The following is a 21,526-nucleotide window of genomic DNA, read 5'->3' as shown; positions in this document are numbered from 1 at the left end:
GTTAAGTTGTAAACTCTCCAGGCAAAGCAACGAGGAACAGTTGGCAAGTCTATAAAAGTAGTATATTTTTTTAAAGTATTTTAAAAGTATAAACGCTAAAATATTTTTTCCTAATTGTCAGTATTTCGCTGCTGCTGCCCTGCCAAGACCAACACAACACGGGCTTTCAGATGATGCTAATCAGCCCTGCCTGCGTTGTTGTTATGAAGACCCCACAGTCACTCGGCTAGCTGGAACCTTTATTTTGCTTTCCTTTTTTTTGGTTAGCTACTAGTTTATCGCCCCGATGAACTTCATCTGAACTGCTTCAAACTAGAGGTCTGCTGTGCAAACAGCGGCGCCAGCGATCATTTCCCTGCAACAAGCAGCAGACTTTTAACTGCATGACCTATATATCCCTATCTCTCTCGATCGGCTGAGGCAAACAAAAAAAAAGTCATACAGTTTAAAAAAAAATAATAATAAAAATCTCCAAGACCGAATGTTGTGTTGAGTCTGAGAGGAAGCGCATATCAACTGCTCTATCTACCCACGATTCCCGGTCAAAAAAAAAAGAAAGAAAGAAAGATCGGGAACATAGTCTGTGTGCGTGCCGCCCCCTCCCTAAGCAAACTCGCTAACCCTCCTTACAGCGACTGAGTGAGCGAACAGATTCGAGACATAACTCTTCAGCGCTCTGAGAGTACGGGCACGCTTATCAATTTACAGGCAAGTATTTCCACACCTTAGAAGCGCACCCCGTGACATTTATTAAAACGACCGATTTGTGAAGTACCAACAACGTATTATTTAGGCGTGCTGTGGCCTAATATACGCAAAATAATTATTTAACCTGTTCGTGAAACGTTCTAAAAATAAATACTACATGGGCTTAATAAATGAGTACCAATGCAAAGCTGTCTTTTTGTTTTCCATAAACATGCATGTTTTTCAGAAACAGGCACAATTTAAATGTAAAATAATAGTTTGTATTATTAGTCTATTGAAATTTTTTGACCCGCTAAAAGTCCAGGCTATGGGTGTACAGGCGATGGTAAAATCAAGTGTAAAAGCGGGTCTCATGAATGTGACGGTGCTCTGTAGTGCTCTACATTTACATATATTTTAATTGGAAGGTGTGCCGTGTAACATGTATTAATTACACGCCTGATTAAATACAAAATGTCCATTAACCTGTAACTCAGTCTACCGTAAACCAATGCAAATAAAATGACAGCGTAAATACGCATGCCAGACTACGTTTAGCCAAGGGGTTAATGCAATTTACTGTAGCCTAGTTAAATAAACTACCAGCCGTCTCGTCCCTATATCGGGGGCAGTGCGAAAGAGTTAACATTATCCGCTCCGACACTGAAGACAAGGTCAATAAAGCCTGGGTGAGATTTGCTTTATTTCGTTTCTATTTGTTAGGTGGTCTTGACTGTGCATAAGAGAATAAAATGCCAATTCTTTACACAACAGTAATCAGCTGCCACGCTCCCAAGGTGCGGGACTTGGCATCGACACTACAAGAACGCCTCTCAACGCAGTCTTTTGAGAGAAAGGGAATGAAAGCGACTGAGCTCAGCTGGAACACAGCGCGGAGCTCCGTTTTGGCGCCCTCTCGATTTCTGTCTGGCAGGTTGCCAGCTTTATCTGACGCTGAAGCTTTCAACCTCTTAAAGCTGCAGCGTGCCGCTATTAATCTGTTTCCAGAAAGACATTTTTAAAAACGCTAAAACGCGATTAAGGGGAAAACCCGGCCCGGGCTCATGGTTTTCAAAGTGTTAACAACAAGGTGCTTACTTACTTATCATTCCCCACATCAGAAAATACGCGATGAAACGCCTCTGGGGAAAAGCATCATCTCACATTTCGTGAGAAGCCGAGTTTATTGGCAGTGCTGAGAATATCAAATGATAAGCAAACTGCCTGTTAGTTCATGGTATTATACCCTGCTCAATTTCCAAATCCACACCTACACGACCCCCATTTAACATGCGAGTCCTAGCATACCGTTTTGATAAATAGTCCTATTTACTTTGGGGTTAAAGTAAGTCACTCACTGCACAGCGTTGAAGGCTTTATCGAGGTATAAACCTGAAGTGTCCCTGGTTCAGAACAATACAGCAGCCTAAATGTTCCTGGCAACTAAACACACACGGGGCTAAACAAACCTTAACTTGCGTCAGTTGGCTTTGTTTTCAATTAACCCTACCAGAATGGAGAACCTAATCCTATTAATTACATTGTAGCGATCTCGGTTAACGCAGGCAGGTGGAGGGCGGGTGCGAACCCGGGACCTTTCACACTAAAAGCATAGCGCCGATACCGCAGTACAAAAGAGCCGGCTCCTTTGCAGGAAGCGTTTATCGGGCTTAGGTCTCAGTGTGTGATTACGTCACCTACCAGCCCTGCTGATGCCTTCCCCCGTGCACACTACAATATTATAAAGCACACGTTTTAACAAGATCACATAAAAGCAAGCGGAGCAGGAGGCTGGTGTTGTTAAACCGTTTTCCTAGTTTTACATTATTCATAACATAACCGTAACAAGACCGTAATAAAATGTGATTTGAAAGGATTGTTTGGTATGAAAAAACATAATCACAATACATATTCAAAATGTGCTGATGTAAACCTCATATTTAGATGTTCTCAGTGGCATCAATACTGCACCATTTCCAAGCTTTAACTTAGAATGAAACTTTTTTTTAAAAACTACTTTCACAGCATAGCATACACTTGGAATGTATGGTAACTGGGCATGTTCAATCTAAGAAAAGCGCACAGTGTAAAACCACATGTTTGGCAATCACGCATTATCCTTATGCAACACATCCTAACATTAATTTTAAAAGGACAAGAAAAAAAAACAACATTACGGTGTATTTTTACAGTGCATTTTATCATAATACATATTAAAAATGATACTAGCTTTACGACTAGCCAACACTATTTCGTGAATTAAAATACACTACAACCCACCGACATTCAAAGGCATTAAAAAACAATACATATTATCACTCCTAATCTAAAAATACATGCATTCATAAAAGATATTCATGATTTTTTTTAACTAGGCTTTAACACCCCCCCCCCCCCCCCCTCCTTTCCTTTATGCTTTCGCTTTTCTGTTCTCGTGTTTATTGCTGACCTCGGGCGGGAGCATCTATCTGCAAATCCCCATTAGGATGTCTACCTCGTTACTGGATTGATTCATGCATATACTTAATGGTCTCAATAAATCAGAATTAAAAAACAATTTATTTTACCGACGAATTATAGGGTTAATAACAGCAGATGCGCTGAATGATCGGCAGGGAATACCTTTTTAAATCGTCTTCCAGTTTTGTGAACTCATCGCTTCCCTCGGGTTACCCCTGAAACAACCTGCTTAGCCAAAATGCACAAATTGCCGCTACATCGCCGCTTTGTAGCCTTGTGGAGAGTGCTGCGACCCAAGCAGCTAATGCATACTTCTCTGTACATCTTTGACCGCAGCACCGTTTCATTAGAGGCTACATTGAAAGTAAACTTCATAGAAAGTAAAAACAAGCCACATAAAGGGGCAAGTTTGTCAGTAAAATATTGTTCACGACATTCATAGGAAAACAGACCCTACACAAACTATTCCGATGTAGGACTCAGTGTAACATACACAATGGCCTTTGTCAGTTACATATATGCTCTACTGCGGTACAGAATAGAGAAGGGAAGCGGTTAAAATGGCTGGTGTCCATCAACAAAGCATTAAAAGGGGACTTTTTCTCCCACACACAGACTAGCTTCTGCATATCGGATTCCAGACTCACTGGACGCGCCATTTTACAGACATGAGATTCCGCAGCCTCAAACACTCCGAGGCTGGAACCTAACCAGAAAGGGGGGGGGGGGGAGCCGCAGTATTTCCCATATATGTTTTCGTACTTGAACATCCTGCGAGCCAAAATCCTCTTCAGTGCTACCTTAAAACCCGCTGCATCACTGTTATCTCGTTCTGTGTGGATAGACAAAGAACCTACAACAGATACAAAAAGCCAGCAGCTTTAGTTTGTCACAAGTTATTGCATCCCCACCCCCCACCCCCCCGGGAATAAATAAAATAGCGCCTGGAAACTCTCTCTGGCACTTGAAAACAATGACTGCAAAAAGTTCACCCCACTGTAAAATGTTGTGATAAACTATATCCACGAGGTCAAAGAAATAGGCAGTTTACCAGTGACAAAGTTGGTAATAATTTACAAGTCTCTTCTTAACCTTGTTAAGTGCTTTAGGAATACGTGTAACCCTGCTAACTAACAAGAGCGCATGACTATTTAAAACCGTTCCCAGGCAAGTAAAAAAAAAACGTAGGGGCAGAAATAGTTACGTAGTCAGAATGTGGTACTTGTACCCGCGAACCGTTTAGGTCCGAAAATGGTGCACTGTCAAAACGCCGTACGGTTCTATTCCCACTAATTAATGCATATACCAGTTTGTGACGGTTGTTTTTAATGCTGTCAAAAGGCGATACGTTTGTATTTAATGTACTTTTAATGCATGTGCAAGTTTATGTACCAGCTCTTGTTTTTTTTTTTCAATATATACACTGATTGAAGTATAGCTATACAGTACAATATGTATTGAATAGGCTACCGCTGTGTACTTGCTTTAAATATACCTATACATTTCAGAACCATTAGCTGTGTTCATAACCTTAACATTGGGTTAAAACAAAATTCAGATTTAAGCTCTTGGAATATACATTATTGTCTATTTTTTACATGTGATGGTGTTCCCTCGTTTAAACAGATTTGTGTAAATGTTACCATGTAAACATAAGCAATGTTATTATGCACAGCTCTCCCTGGCTCTAATGGTGTAAGAGTGTTGTTTAGTGCAACAGAGTGCCATGCGTTTTGCATCAGGGAAGTCTAGTCGGTATATTGTGCGGTGCGTAAACAAGGGAGACAGGAGACCCCCACCACCGGATTTGACTTTTTTTTTAACAACGTTCGGTTCAATACACTCACATTGCATTTGTAAAATGCAGTTAGCCAGTAGAATAAGTTAAATAAACAATAAAAATAAACACTTTTTGTTGATACCATCCCAGACATGCAGGGACGACGGTCAAATAGTAAAGAAACATGTCAAGAAAAGTATTTATTAACTAGCTAAAGATTGGCAAAAACAAACAAACAAAAATACTGCTCAGAGTTATCGCTGTGATCTTAGTATAGCCCCATACCTTTAAAGCCTAAAATCACACTTAAAATATACAACTCTTGTGACAATTTAATATATATATATATACCTTTTAAAATGAGTTCTCCAGCCTGACAATGCTCTAATTAAGGGCGCATTGATTCAGAAGTGCTGTGACTGATTACTGAACAAATCACAACAAAAAGACAAACTAGTTCACCCGCAACATCGTATATGCTTACAGTTTTAGAAAACCCAATGTTGCTCATCAGTAAAAGTCACAAATGTGATGAATTCTGAACAAACGATATTAAAAAGTACTTTAAGTTCCAAACTCAATACATCTTAACCCCTTTCATATTTTGTTTCTGAGCTAAAATCATTTGCCTATGCCTTGGTAAAATAACACCACACCTGCACCAAATGTCAATGCAGGTGTGCCACGTTTAAAGCTGTGTTCCAAAAACCCATTGTCTCGCCGTGATGTGTTACTATTTCCCCTACATACAGTGAAACGTCATTTTTTTTCGAAAGCCAAACAGAGCAACGATCAGACAGGCAGGCAGTTGTGTGCCTTTGAGCCAAATACCAGCAAGCAAGTGTCGGCTAAAAAAGGGAGATGAGCTTTCAGGAGGGACGTTAGTAGATATCGATCGCAAAAGAGCTGGTTTTGCATAATTGTGGCTGACAAGGCTGTGTTTCCCACATTGACGGCGCAGCAGCTTTGAAGGGCGACTCGACTAACTTCCCCGACTAGCTAAAGTGCAACCCCCCCCCCCCCCCCCCCCCCCCCCCATTCCCTTCAGTACCTGAATGGAAGCGGGCCCTGGGGAGAGGAGAGCAGCTTTCTATACAGCAAATGGACGCGCAGCAAGGTTTTTTTTTTTTCGCTATAGGGTCCACAGCCCTTGTGTTTGCTCCATCAATCACATACAGGAGAGCTAATTCAAGGCGCGCATACAGAAAAGGTTCACAACGATCTTCCGAGTGCTCTTATGAAATTAAACGAGTTCCGAGATAGAACGGATACTGGTTTACATTAGCGCACTTTACAGGTTTAGTGTGCCATTGCTGGTTTCTCATTACAAACTCAAATTGATGTTCATTTGCGCACTCTACTAGGGTGACTTTTCCAAACAATAAAATAGGTTTTACATTATGATATATATATATATATATATATATATATATATATATATATATATATATATATATATATATATATATATATATATATATATGACTATAATATATATAGTATATAATATAATAGATGACAATTAGCTACAAATATTTGTTTCTATTTTTGGAGATTTAGACATGCGACTGAAATTGTGTACCACTGGTTTACTCTGGTAGGTCATCAATATCGGGTTAATGGAATGAATGAATAAATAAACAGATTAACCGTGCAGTAGCAAACATTACAGTTGTTGACCGTACTTTGCAAGGCGACAAAAACAACAATACATATTTTAAGAAAGCCGTAAGGTATGATTAGGATTCTTTGGAAATTTAAGAGGAAAACATGCTATGTGTGAGGTCATTTAAACGTTTAATTACCAATAGATTGCTTCTGTTTTTCACTTTTCTGTCTGGGTGCAGAATCCGATTGTCAAGTTTTCATTTCAGCATCCATTCAAAGCATAGAGTTAAATCGCCTATATTAGAAACACCGATCTGAACGGAACAAAAACACGAATCTAGCCAACCCGGGCCTAATTGGAGTGCTTTTAAAACCCGGACCCGCAGGGAGCCATATACTATCTACAGCGCCGCACAATGGAACTTCACTTTGATTTTAAATGTAATCGTTCGCTATCTTTTTGAAGATCGGAGCTGCACAATGCTTAGCTGAAACGCTTTGGGCTCCACCAAGCAGATGTGCGCGACTTGGCAGTAGGGGATAAATGTGGTCTGCATTACTAACCATCACGGCTGAGCAGCACTTCAGTGACTGAAGGAGCAGATGATCGTGATGATGCGGTATATACTGCCATGTGTTTTTCTTTTTTAAAAGCCTGCCATTGAATGTTGCTAGCATGCTAGCTTATATATCGTTAATGTTACTAATTATTATTTCTTACTCTTTCAGAAACGATTCTCTTTTGTAATTGCTGCCTCTCCAGTTAAGGTAAGTCGGCGCGTGTTCTGTTGACCAGCTCGGAGTTGCTATATATACCAACTTTGCCTTATTCAAAATTATTTGAGGATTAAAAAAAGCCTTACTCTTTTATCAGGTAAAACAGGCAGACGAGGCACTGAACATTATGTTGGGAACAACTGCCCGTGTTCTCTTTACAGGTTCTGTATATTTTCACAGGCTGGATGAAGCCTCGGATACATTAACTGGGTAGGCACTTTTTATATATATTAAATTGCAGTAATAAGCCTAAATCAGAATTTGATTATTGGGGGCAGATAATTTATTTTACTAACCTTATGTCCAAACAGACACACTGGATCAGCAATTCAGCAAAGCGTAAACTACCCCGCTGTTATATTAGCCTATAAAACTAAATTATTTCAATAATAAATGGAACACGTTAACATTTATCCTAAATACTACACTCCTCCCCCCCCCCCCCCCCCCCCCCCCCCCCGCTAAAAGTGAACTGAAATCTTCCCAAATAACATGGCGTTATCTATGACGTTATTGGCATGTTCTACAATAACCCAAAATCTTTCAAGATAGACATTGTGTATAGGATCAGCTGATTTTATTTTATCGTATTTTAAAAGGAGTGAAATAAAGGAAACCTAATTCAAATAACAGTGGGACCGCTGTATCAGCTCCGTGCCCTGTTATGAAGTGCAAGCACTATAATGAAAGCATTGTGCGAATGCAGTGGAGAAAGCGAGAGAGAGGCGCGCGGACAACCCGCGCCCCAACAGCTGTCGCATTATTTGCACTGGCTGTAAAGAGGCTTCACATTCTCCCATTACCACACAATCTGCGCGAGCTAGACGAACAATCCCTGACTACACAGAGCAAAAACTAACAACAGCAGCATTGTGAGGCCCGGGTAGCTGCAGGAGGATCTCCCACCGCAGCTGGGATGAGGGGATTAATTCCAACCAAATGTTAAAAAGTAGGCCCTTCATATAAAATGTTCCTTATTTTATACAAAGGGGAAGCAATATGTCATGCACGATATCACCAAATGCTTTCTTAACAAAAAGCAACTTTTTTGGTGAAACTAACTGCTTGAAGACGGGCGTAAAGTAGCAATTTCTGTGACCGTCATTCCCTGTCAAGTTCGACACTGTCTGTTTGCAAACCAAGATTTCATCACGCGCTTAAAACAATACTAAATAATACGTCTGGTGTTCGACTGTTTCATCGGATTACATATTGGGATTGGGAATTAATACGTCATGTTATTTAGATGACAAATGCAAGTTTAGGTAATTCCAATTACAAAGCTTTTTGAAGCGCTCACGCCCTAAAAAGGTGTTTCAATAAATTAACAAAACAGGCTGAGGCACACTGCAGGGAGTAGCACTTTCAGAAAAGGAAGTTAATGCAAATGCATACCATACAGCATAGTGTTCAGACAGCGTCACCACGGTGACAAAAACCAGCATTTACATTTAAATTATTCACCACAATCCACATATGTTTTGTTTTGGTTATTATTGTTTTGAATAATAGGCTAGGAAAATAAACCAAGCCTGTACATCATTTTACATGTTAACCTTCACAGAATTAACTACAAACTGCGCAATATACTATTAGTAAAATTATTGCAAATTTGTATACAGAAGTAAAATACAGGTGAATGGCTAGCTCAAGTGCAGCAATAACGACTACTTTATTTCTAATTAAATGTAATAAGATACCTCTCTATTCGGTCACGATAAAAAGCAATGACCTGTGTTAAGTGCGCAGAATCGAGTTTTCCATGTCAAATGCTCTGCTTGCTCGTGGTAAAAACGCTGCGCTAAGAAAACAATGCTGGCGTGTAGTCAGTTACGCGTTCTTATGAGAGAGCAGCGATCCGTGCCTCGCGAAGCTCCTGCAGCACAAAGGCTTTCAGAGGCAAAGAGAGAATGCGCTCTCTTCTTTCAGGGCGGCTGTCCCCCGGGAGGCCGGGACAGAGTGCAACTTCAATCAAACCATGACTTCTCTTCTGGGAGCCAAGTATGAAACCTGATCTTGCCAGCTTACTGCCATACGTTTGCTTTTACACACACACACACACACACACACACACACACACACACACACACAGGGCGCTAGCAGCCCCCTATTCCATATTGCATTTAGAACTTAGAACAGACATTGCATAGAAGTTGTTCTTGATGGGTTTTAACAATTTTTCCGATTTCTTGTTTCGTTCTTTGGGGTTAAAGAAACACAACTCAAAATGTAATCTTAAACCATAAACTGGGTGTTTATTTTCATATTTACAAGTTGCAATAACCTGTTTTTTTAGTTTCAGTGAAGAAACGTTTAAGGTCGTTTTTTTAAAAACATTTTGTTAAACTTCTTAGATCTGACTGGTGCATATCACCGCAAAATGACTTTAGTTATAAAGATTAAACAAAATAGGCTGATGTCTGGTTTTCGTGTAAATCCGTAGAATAAAGTATATGTGCCAAACCCAAGAAGCCATTCACATTTGGAAAGCGATATTCTGAAATTAGCTGTCGAGCGACAGTTTTCTTCTATGCAGGTGCAAACGGTAGGACATTTAAATGGCACACGTTTCCTACAAAGTGCATACATGCAAAAAAGCTAAACATAAATCACTACAGTATTCGTCAACTGTTTTTTATTTGATTTCGAAACGAAGATAGCCATCCACACAACCAAGCTGAGGGAGATTGTTTAATTTGATGCTGTGCAGCACGGTGTCCATTCATTTAAACACATTTATACATGTGTTTATAACAAGGCTATTGATCTTCGTTTTTGTAGATTCATTCCGCCAAGTTATAGGCCTAATTAACTGATGTAATTATAAGCCTTTTGGGGGAGGTACACATTCTGATTTACAGAGGAATCCCCTGGGATGGTCTTTAAAACCCCACACGGATGACTAGCGGCAACCGACATGAATAATCTGTAGGCCTCTCGGTGACCTAAGGGTACAGTACTGAAGCCTCGTCACAAACTCTAATTGCATGCTTGGTACGTCAACCAGTCATCTAAATTCAAGGGCCAATTAAATAAGATGTCAATGAATTCAATGCTTCGTCACAACACCGCTTGGTTGGCATTATTGTTTATAAAAGCAGGCTCGGCTACTTGTTTTTACCCAAATCTTAACAAGACCAGCTGTCACTTATAGAAACATTTAAAGACCATCTTAAACATACAATTATTTAAACATACTTCCAATATGGTAAGTAAAACATTGTTTGATGTTAAGCCACACCAACACCACCAGCGGTCAGAGCGAGTGACATGGTATTATTATTATTATTATTATTATTATTATTATTATTATTATTATTATTATTATTATTATTATTATCCAGACTCAAAGGTGAGTTTACGTAGCTGGTTTTCAAAATCCACATTGTACCTTAACAGCATTGCAAACAAATAGAATAAACAGGAAACGTGGTTACAGATAAACTACCCACAAAACGCAGATCAATGCTTCCAAATCCTTTTTTTATTAATAACACCCAGTTTAAACGCCTGTGGAGAGGCTGGAGAGCGCTGCGCATTGTGTCCCTGGGCCACGGGCCATGGACTGCCTGCATTTACAGAATAAATTAAAACCAGGAGCACAGCTCACACATTCCCTGGATGTGTGGAAGAGAAAGGCATGAGATTGCATTTCTTTTATAAGCAGCAAATTATAAATCAATACGTCTGAATATTTGCAGAACGTGCCTCTGAATGCTTCCCCTGGAACGAAAAGGGTTCCATTTCAGACAGTTGTTAGCGGAGAAACCGCTGTAGGACTTCAGCATATCGCGTGTTCCTGCATTTCGCTCGAATGGCATCACTTCAATGATTCTGCCTGCGCCGCGGATCCATAGTTATGCATACGCAGTCAATGTTGCACTTGCCAGTGGTGATGGATCAATTCCGGCCATATACCTCGAAGTTTGTAAACCTCATTCGTCGGTTTTTCATGCCACTTAGCTGCAGATTCAATGCCTGGATCATTTCTGAACACAATACAGGCGATATGTTTTAAATACGAATGCGGATGTGAACTGCTAATGCAAATGTAAACAGTTGCGATGATCCCAGATTCAATCCCGTGTCAATGTTTTCCTAGAGCTGGTGGCGGGGGATACAGTCTGTAACCAAATCAGATTTCCACATTAAATGCGGAACAGATGTTTGACATGAAAGGATTTTTTACGTCGAGGATGTTTAAACATTCATACGCGCTTTAATTGAGTCCAGAGAGGAAAGAGTCCCACGAGATGTAAAAGCCGAATGAATATAAAACACGAACTGGACCCAACTTTGCATACTAGAACCATGTCCTTTGTGTTATTTTTATATTTATTAAACTTACCATAAGGGCGGAGTTCCTTCCCCTTTGCCAAACATAAGTAGAATCAAATACTAATATTTCGTATATATTTTCAGCCCTGGTGTTAAAACCAGCAGCTACAGTACACTATCCTACGGCTGTCATAGTCATTGTAACGTGACCCCGTCCTTGCGCAAACAAAGCGGCAGTGTTTGAATCATAGACTGGAGTGTGTGTTACACTGATTCGCTTTCTGTAATTAAGGATTTTACTTAAGAAATAAATAAAAACGCGTAGGATATATGCTTTTGTGAAACTACCAAGTATTGTTTTTTGTCTCAATAGAAGTTCTTAACAGGCATTAAGGTCCTACTGGGATGCGCATGCTCGGCAGATAAAATAAAATATAACGAGCTAGCCAAGACCGAGTGTAGCTGAACCTCACGGGGTGACAAGCAGGCTAGACAAAGGCGTAAACACATCATGACTTCAAAAATAGAATATACATTAAGAACATTAAGAATTTGATCAACGCAATAACCACCTAGATTATAGATTAATAAGTGAGAGATATAACGTTTGGGAATTATCTATCTAAAACGCCGTACACGTGGTCAATAATACGGACTATGTTCGGCTCTGCAATTAAAGAACATTCTGCTTCTGTAGATCTGCTCCCTGTTGCCGCACAGCCCCGTTGCTGCACAAGAGAGTCCGTGTTGCTATTTCTAAAGCTGCTGAGCGCATGCAGCTGGATCTCGAACAATCTCTAAATATTGCCAGTTAATTGCAGGATCCTCCTGTTTGAAGAGCAGCGGCGATCTAGCTGGGTTTAACTACCTTATGCAAAAAAGCGAGTTTGGCCGTATTTCCACCCAGACAAGAGACAAGACAGCGCAACACTGTTGTCCGTCCAGTACGACTACAAGTCTATTTATTTACCCTATCCCTCACATGTGATGCACACCAAGGTCATAGAAGTGCTTTCTACAAACGACAAATTGACAACGCCAAGATACACGCTCGCTTTCTCTAACTCCTACAGCCTAGAAAAGCAACCGGGCAGACTTTCACTTTGAACTTCCAGTTCAGCCTTATCAGGGTTTCCTCCGCCCCCCCCCCCCCCCCCCCCCCCACACACACACACACACAGGTTTTTATATTATTCCTTCCATTCCTTCCATTCCTGTCCAAAGTGAAAGATCACAGGGAGTCCTAAAGCCTGTCTAGACCAATCGATCACCAGACAGACTAACAATACCCTAAAACCACCTACTGACCCTACATGTCCAGCGGGGGAAAACATTACCTTGGTGTAGGCTTACTCACCTGAAACGTAACTCTGAGAGGAACAAGAGCAAAACTATACTATACAATTGGAGGCGGACATAAAACAAACAAGAACAAAAAACAGTGAATGGGTTGCGTGGAAATGGTACCGTTTGACAAGAAAATTTTCTATAGGGTTCTGTTTTTATATCTTACTTCAAGTATTCTTTGCCGTAATAGCGTTTGATTTTTTGCTCCAATTTAATTAGTGAAATAAAAAGAAAAAAAAAAAACTCTATCGGGAGGAGGGGGTGCGGATATTTCCATTGGTTACTTCCCTGGAATTTTACGACCCCGGTAATGTTCTTTTTGTGAGTGGATTGCCTCCCTTGTCTCAGGTGTATTATTTTGCTAAATTCCACCAAAGGTGCTAGATAGCTAACGAGCTGTAAAGCGCATCGATCTGGAGAGCATTTCTGAACTAATGCCGACAGCGGCAAGCAATGTCGACTAAAATTGGAAAAGAAAAACAACAAACTAGAGCCATATAATAATACAAATAATATCATTTAACTTGCTTACAAACCGCTATTATTAATACGATACTTAACACAAATTGTGTTTTTCTACATATTTTTGTAGTGAAATGGTGACTGTGTGTGCTGTGTGTGAGCTAACGCCGTCTTTCCACAAGAATGCAAAGCTGTAATTTAGTGTAAAGTCAGATTAAACACGTCACATTGTAATGTATAGCTCCGGCTCACACCTGCACGAGACTGTCCGCTGGCTTGATAGAGCGATACATAAGTGCACCCACCTCAATACATTTTCTGCCGCCTCCTATCTGGCAAATCAGACCCCCCCCCCCCCCCCCCCCCCCCCCACAACATGCAGATACTCATATGAATTACCCCAGGCGCTATATCCGCTCAGTCACGCACACACTCGCGCGCAAAGCGGAGGGGATGCTCTCCAACAGTGACAAACCACAAAATAATGTATGAACTGCCATAAACCTGGGCAAGGCTCCGCTATACCACAACTTGTATTGTATCACAACAAAACACATCAACGGATAAATGTTAGAACAAAGACTGTTTTATATGGGAACTAAAGTACCCAATGGTGAAACAACTGCAGTTTACCGGACGAATATGAAAAACAGACATATAAAAATAAAACGCCAAAAAACACAGCCCGGCACAAGTATGGGCCTACTGTGTGTTATTAACAACAATTTGACCTCCTCCCCCTTTCTGAAAACTGCACAAGTAATGCAGCCACTCCTGCAAAGCCGCCCGCTGCCCAGGAAGCCCAGACATGATTATATGGAAAATAAGGTTTTCGCTTGTTGCAAGACTATATCATTAAAAACACGTTTTTAATGATATATAATTAAAAACAAGTTTAATGTATACATCAGAGGGTTATGCCAGTTTAATATATAAATCAGAGGTTGTGACACATCCCAAGATCGCCACTTTTCGGTTCTGTTCCTAATGTTATAATTAGTTACAGCAGATATTAAACATCTGGCGTTCTACGGGGAGTTTTTCGCTACCTTTCTTAAAACCTGATTTTTCTGCAAACTCGTTGCCAGATAGCCTAGTACTGTAACAGCAAAACTGAGCATTTTGTACACTGTACTCGATCACTACTTTAGTAACAAAAGCATAGTGTGTGTGTGTGTGTGTGTGTATATATATATATATATATATATATATATATATATATATATATATAGGCAAATATTTACCATGCTTTCCGAGTCAATGAGATATATTCTCCTTCGTATACCAAACAACTAACTGGAAGTGGAAAGCCCTGAATCCACCAGCACAGCGCGTCTCAAAATAGGTATATTCAGTAAAACGATCGTCTTACCTGAATCAGAAATAAGGTGAATATAAATCCGTGTGGTTCTGGCCACTAATAGATGTGATTGGAAGGTCTTGACAAAGTTTTAAAAACCACACGAATTCAAAACAGACACTGACAGTGTATGTTTGTCTAACGAAAGAAACAAATCCAAGCCAATACTCTCCTCCTAGTTGTATCAGATATCCCGTGCTGCGAGGAACAAAATGAAAGTCCTGCTTACAAGATAAATGACTTGTTTTAGCATATGCAATCCACCTAGATGCATCAATTCGAATATTTTACGTTTCTGCGATCCTTTTTAATATCCATTTCTAATGGTGCACATACCGATAAGTCAACACTTTCTCTCTAGCGATCCAGCGAGTCGCGATGTATTTCCAGTAGGGAGGACACTGTGCGCTAAAAATAAAAGAACACCTAGACATCCTCTGAATTACAGACCTGTTTATAACAATCCCGATCCTTGCAATTCCGATGTTGCGTGGACTGACAGCAACTTCAGGTTTTAGTGTATAAAGCCAAGGTAGTTAGTACAGGTGGCGACGGTCCACGAACTCCATTAATTATTGCAGCACCGTAATGCCTCGCAGCGCCATGTTTGCTTATTGCTGCTGCTGTAAGAGCCTCTCACTACACACGCCGCTACAGCCGAAGTTACCCACTCGTTTTACGCAGCATTATTAATGTTTCCAAGGCTTTGAAGATCACGCGTCTTTTTTTTCTTTCATTTCTTTTTCTTCCTGACTCAAATAAAGTTTTTTTTTCCTTTGTTTATTTTTCGTTAGCTTTTTTTTTCTTTTTCTTTTCGCTCACTGTGCAGCACGAGACTGAAGCTTGCGCTCCTGCTATCTCCGTGCGTGCCGCGGAGACTGAGATGAGAGCGACTCACTCGCTCCCACTCACACAGACTACCCAGAAGGCCGTCGTGGAACCGCAATTACCATAAACCTCCAGCTACTTCACTCAGTGGACGTGTAAGGAAAAAAAAAAAAGAATAGGAAAAAGAACGACAGCATGCTCGTGGGTTGTTTCTTGCAATGTGTTTGTATTTGCTTATAGATAAAACAGTCTGCACTTCTAATTTTATGGTGAATATTTGTTGACTCTGCGTCGTGCTTTTACTTAATGGCATCGTCAAGGCCACTTTCATAATCGCAAACTGTAACTACTTGTACAAATGTGTACTTATATGCTACTGACGTATATGATATGTTTTATGATAAAAAAAAATAAAATCAAGGCAGTTATCCTGTGCCAGATGTAGAAAGAAAACACAGACAGAAGGACACGATTAGACAGGATTTCAAATTTTGAGAGACATGTGGTTGGTTTCCCTTAACATATTGTTTAACTATTGCACTGCACATGCAGCAGAGAAATGAAATGAGTAACCGTACACCAAAAGTTATTTAGCAGTCACTCTAGAATTGAGCGGACCAAATGAGTAGACTGTGCTGTTGTAAAAACCTTTAGCAATCCGGTTTTAGTATGCTTTCTCAGCTATATTACACATGTTTCAAAGGTTAAATAATGGTAGAGCAGCATATTTCATTAGGCCACTACACATCATTCAGTTTCTGCAGCACGTTATTTTAACCGCTAGAATTCGGTACCTAGTTTATAACCATAGTAAAATCATATTAGTAACCATATTACTATACGCACAATGCATACCACACCAGTGCTAGAATTCCACACCCATTCACCCATTCCTTAACTCACAATCAGTGGATCTCTATTCCAGCACTTACCTCTTCATTTGCTTAATTGATCAAAATCCCAAACCGCCCAAACGTGTCTAAATGGACTAGCGCGTGAGACGTCTGGATACCTTCTTTTAAATTTTGCAGTCGGCAGCAGACGTACACCGTTCGTGCTCGCGCGGTCTTTTATGGTTTACCTAAACAGATGCCTTGAGTCTCCAGGATATGTGCAATGCATAACCAATAAAGACAATTATATATAGGGAATTGTACAGGGAAGGGAATATCACATATTGTGTATGTTAAATGCACGCACATTATGTAACCAAGTCAAAATTATAAATTTTTACAAGCAGTGAAAAGAGCATTTATTTTGTGCACAGTATTGAAGGAAACTGAATAATCACGCACGGTCCTGCTGTAATCAGATTGCCTTTATAGTCTGACAGGCAGCACTCCCCCTCCTGCAGCCGCTCTGGGATTTGATTCAAAGGTCAGGCCGCTGTGCGCTGCGTTTAGCGCGTGAAGGGTTTCGCACAGAGCTTGGGAAGTAAACACCACTGAACAGCTGAACTCGTACCAGCGAGCCGAGCCCGTCTTACTTACAGCGGAGAGGGCGGGGGTTAGCAAACGCTGCCAGGCTTCATGACACACAACGAAAACGAGGAGAGGATTTCGCTTCATCGTTTGCTTTAAAATCTTTACGCTGCCGAACAAAACTAAAAACAATTACACAAAAGAGCGGTTCTAACTCATCTGGACCAGTGTTTTTAGTTTAACTGCCGAATATACAAAGCTGCGATGAATGTAAGAATGAAGCTTCAAATGTTAAAATGTAAACTAGGCCCATGGAAGATTATTATTATTATTATTATTATTATTATTATTATTATTATTATTATATTTTAGCGTTAATATAATTATATAATGCTTCACTTGAAACTGAGACACGAGATATCAGATTTCGTAATATTAACCATAATCAGGTCCGAACAGACAATACGGTAGGCTTGGCCTAATGCTTTGATTGGGTTACCACAAAGAAATATTGTTTTGGCTAAACACAATATCTAGCCTCTTTATTAATTATCGTTTTGGAAGTTTGTCGCTGAAATAAGGTATAATTAATTTTACGTCAATACTGCAAAAGGATACCAGCGAAATGAACACAGCGAACACTGTGAAGAAGCTGCAGCTGTCAGCTAAGTGATAAATGCACAGGGGGACTCGAGGCCCCTTTGCGCTGCCAAATGTTGGATCTCTGTCGACATTGCTGGTATGCAATGTACCATGAGACAACGTTGTGGCCTATGGGTAGGTGCAATATTTGGGTTGAGTTCAGAAAATATACAGTACAGGGTAATATGTACGCCTATATTATTTGAGTTTGCCAGAGGGATTGCGTTCTTAGCATGCAAATCGGCAGCATGTGCGTGGAATATTTTCCTTCTTGTGAGAATAATTGAATAATGTGTCAGGATTTTCTTTCATTTTAATGTGCTCCGAAACCCAGGTACCGAATACACTTCAGACAGTGTCTCTGTTGATACATCACAGGCTAGAAAAGGAAAGAAAAAAAAACATCCGCGCTTATGCTGGCTAGAGTACAGCCTTGGGTTTTCTTATGTGAAAACGCAATCACTTTGCATACATGTGTGCCGCTCTGTATATGTTTATATTCGACTCTGGTCACAGCTGTGTAAACTTTACTAGTTGTAATATGTAACAAATTAAAAGCGTGTGTTTGTTTTGAATGTATTTGTGTTATTATGGTTCATAATAAGTACAAAATGAATGATGTTCCAACATACTACACAATTCAAAATCATATTACTGTGCATCGATTCTTCAAGGATATATCAAAGGTGGCTGCAATACCAAACTGTTTTGTCCTACGAGCTACCCAACATTGTGCATGTAATTGCTATTGTGCCCTATTTACACTGATTCCTAACCACACATGTCTCGATGCTGCACCATACAGATTATTTTTATATTTTATTGTATGCCCTTCGGTGACTCGTGCATAATTGTACCATTTCGATAAATAAAATTTTAACTATTATATTCTATGAAAATAGGCTTATGGATGTACTTGGATGCAGTAAAACATGCTATCGTAAAAATAATTAAATAACACTAGTTATAAGCAACGACATTAATCCTGTTTTAGTCATAGGTAATTCACAATATACATTTGCTATAAAGAGGCCAATTGCTGGGTAATGTCTTAATTTATTTTACAAAAAACTTTTTAATAATAACTTATTAGCATAGCATTTGCCGCAGGTGCACCGGAAACATTCAATAAAAAGCGACAATTGTAAGGCACTGTTTTCTGTCCGGATCACGTAGAATAAAGGCAAGTGTGGGAGAGCCGTTGCGGCAGTAAGAACGTGCTTCCAATAAGGTATGCAGCGTTTCCTCCAGTATACTTTCTGAGAACCACATCCTTTCTTTTACTGAGAGTGTGGGCATATGAAACACCCTACGTCACAAAACTATTATTAGTGATTTAGAGAAATCCCCTACAGGAAAGAAAAAATGAGAAACAGACAAGCGACTTCCAGTCTGTGCTGTTCTTTTTGAACAGGTCCAGACCGCCAGCGAGTTGAATGCCTCAGAAGGAGACTCATTAAAAAACAAACAAAAAACACACACACACAGTATTTGGCGGCTTTTTTTAAATAACCGATATAGTTTTGAGAACAGTTTTGCGGATGTGCAAAAGAAAAAAAAAACTCGTTAAAACTCCTAGACCTAGAGACACCAATTTCAGTTGAAGGTCGGCAGTTGTGCAGGCTAGAGAAAAAAACAAAAAACAAGTCTGTGATTAGCAAGGAATCGTCTGCATGAACCCCCGGTCGGAGACGGCGATATTACCCCCCTCCTTCGTCCTTTCTCCATAAGCAGTTACTTCCACTTCCTGCACAGATCTCTACTTCTATCGTGTAGGGGGTCTAGCTCCCATCGGTTATTTTCATGGACACTGGAGATTAGTGTATAGTATGAATGGGCAGTTGCAGCCATGCAAACTTCTTTTATTTCCCTATCTGCGAAAGGATATATTTACAGGGTGGTGGATGTATGGTGTAACAGACGAAGAGTTTGGTACATTTCCTATTCCTGTAACTCTACAAGCGATGCGCAGGAGTTATAAAAATAAAAAAAAGATGGGATTTGTTTGAAACTCATTCCCACAGTCCAGATGAAGATGAGATTGGAAATGAATTGTCGAGGTGAATCCTGTGATCATTCTCTCCGCTGACACCGAGACAGGAGGTTGGAGAGAGAGAGAGGAGGAGTAGGGGTGTGTGGAGGCCTAGTCTCATTATTTTCGAGGGCGGAGTAACACAAGCCGAGGACAAGTCCCCAGGCACTTGTTTCGGTTAATACAGTGTTATGCAGAGCGCATGACCTTGTCGAGTATTGTTTGTGGAATCGGAAAGCGCCACAAACAGTTTAGAATTGAACTATTACCTTGGGCACGCTTGGGAATTTATCATTTAGGAACAGTGCTCTTAGTCAGAAACCCAGGCACCTCGTTTTATGTATTTTCATTCTTTGTTGAATGGTTTCTCACTAAATTGTGAAAGCACAATCCAGTTATTTCTGACACATTGCAAAACATTTCATTTCAACATTTCATTTTCAGCTTTCTTGGTCAACCGTTTGTGTTTTCAGCATATTCAGAGTATTTCTAAACCAGATAACACGGGCAAACGGGAAGCAATCCAAATTGAAATACATCTTCTAAGAAATCACTTTGTTTAATATAGGTGTGAAAATGTTGTGCTTTTTAAAAAGCTATTCATACAATCATAATAAAATGAATTGTTTACGTGTTCGCCATTGATGCTAAAGCGTTTCAACTATTGCCCCGTGTGTGAGGTTAATTGTAACAAAACAGGATTTTTTAGTAAACAGAAAATATATCGTTTTCCTCTATAGCTGCAACTAATAGCAAATCTACAGAGTTGAGTGAGACTCATCCGTGCTGTGAAAAGTGAGATCAGTTCAGAGCAGAGCAGGGACTGTTGGTTGCTCAAGTTTCAGACACGTGCATTTTAATAATATAGGAAACAGTGAGATCTAAATCCTGGGACAGGGTGTGATTTTCAAACCCTGCCATAAGAAGATAACTGTTAACAACTGAACTAAACAATTAAATACCTGATTTAAACTATCAAGAGATTTGTAAGTCATTAACTCTTTGTTTGCCGACTTGTGTTTCGAATATTATGTCTTATGTTGCCCACTATTCTTGTGATGATAAGCATTTTATTTAAATAAGTACATAAATATACATAAATATGCATTATGGAGTACAACAGTCATTTTCCTCTGACAAAAAAATAACAATTACATACACAGTTAATACAGTTCATAAATAATATGACGGGATATATTTATTTAACTCAAAGGAGAATGGATTGCCCTACTTTGTGTCTTTTAATTTTAATTTTAATACATTTTTGGAGACTTCGGGTGATTACACGCTTAGCTGATTAATTTAGTGTAGTCAAAAGTACATTCTAGTTTGCATTGACATTATTTACATTGGAAACCAGATGTTTGAGAATATGAATGATATGCAACAGATTTTAGTTTTTTTCACATTGTAATGTTTGTTATAACACTAGCTTTATAAACGATATTCTTAAACAATATATAAACACCATGATGTGTTTAAAAGTCTGTTACATAAAGGTGTTAAAATGCTCCAGCATTACAATTTCTTGACCGATGTAAAGTAGACGGCTCAGCATGTCTGCTGCTGATCGTGTGGCTTGCTGGCTTGATTTACCTTCCCTTTACAGTGCAGCTATTTACTATAATCTCAGTTCAGTTCAAGGACAGGACAGAACTGCACAAGCAGAGACTCTAGAGAGGAAATCTAATCTTAAACACGCCCGTGCTCCACCGCAGAGCGGAGCACGAGGCGTGGAGCCTTGCGCGTGCCCGCGCGCGCACACACACACACACACACACACACACACACACACACCATTGTGTTCCGAATGGTAATATTTCACACCACCAAAGACAATAACC

The 21,526-nt window shown here is 39.8% G+C and overlaps 1 protein-coding gene across 4 annotated transcripts in view; it reads right to left on the bottom strand.

Moving 5' to 3' along the window:
* The window catches only part of LOC121327675 (BCL-6 corepressor-like), a 50,059-nt gene extending 34,398 nt beyond the window's left edge, over positions 1–15,661 (bottom strand). For 2 of the 4 annotated variants that reach the window (XM_041271816.1, XM_041271818.1), the window contains exon 1: positions 14,772–15,661. The gene's annotated coding sequence lies outside the window, so the exon portion shown is untranslated. The remainder of the gene's footprint in view (positions 1–14,771) is intronic. The other 2 variants (XM_041271817.1, XM_041271819.1) reach the window with 2 other exon arrangements.
* Between the last annotated feature and the right edge of the window lie 5,865 nt (positions 15,662–21,526).

Source organism: Polyodon spathula, chromosome 15 (assembly GCF_017654505.1).
Source record: "Polyodon spathula isolate WHYD16114869_AA chromosome 15, ASM1765450v1, whole genome shotgun sequence".
In the NCBI taxonomy this organism is placed as follows: domain Eukaryota; kingdom Metazoa; phylum Chordata; class Actinopteri; order Acipenseriformes; family Polyodontidae; genus Polyodon; species Polyodon spathula.
The sequence above is the reverse complement of the archived record's forward strand: the minus strand, read 5'-3'. Positions and strand labels throughout refer to the sequence as shown.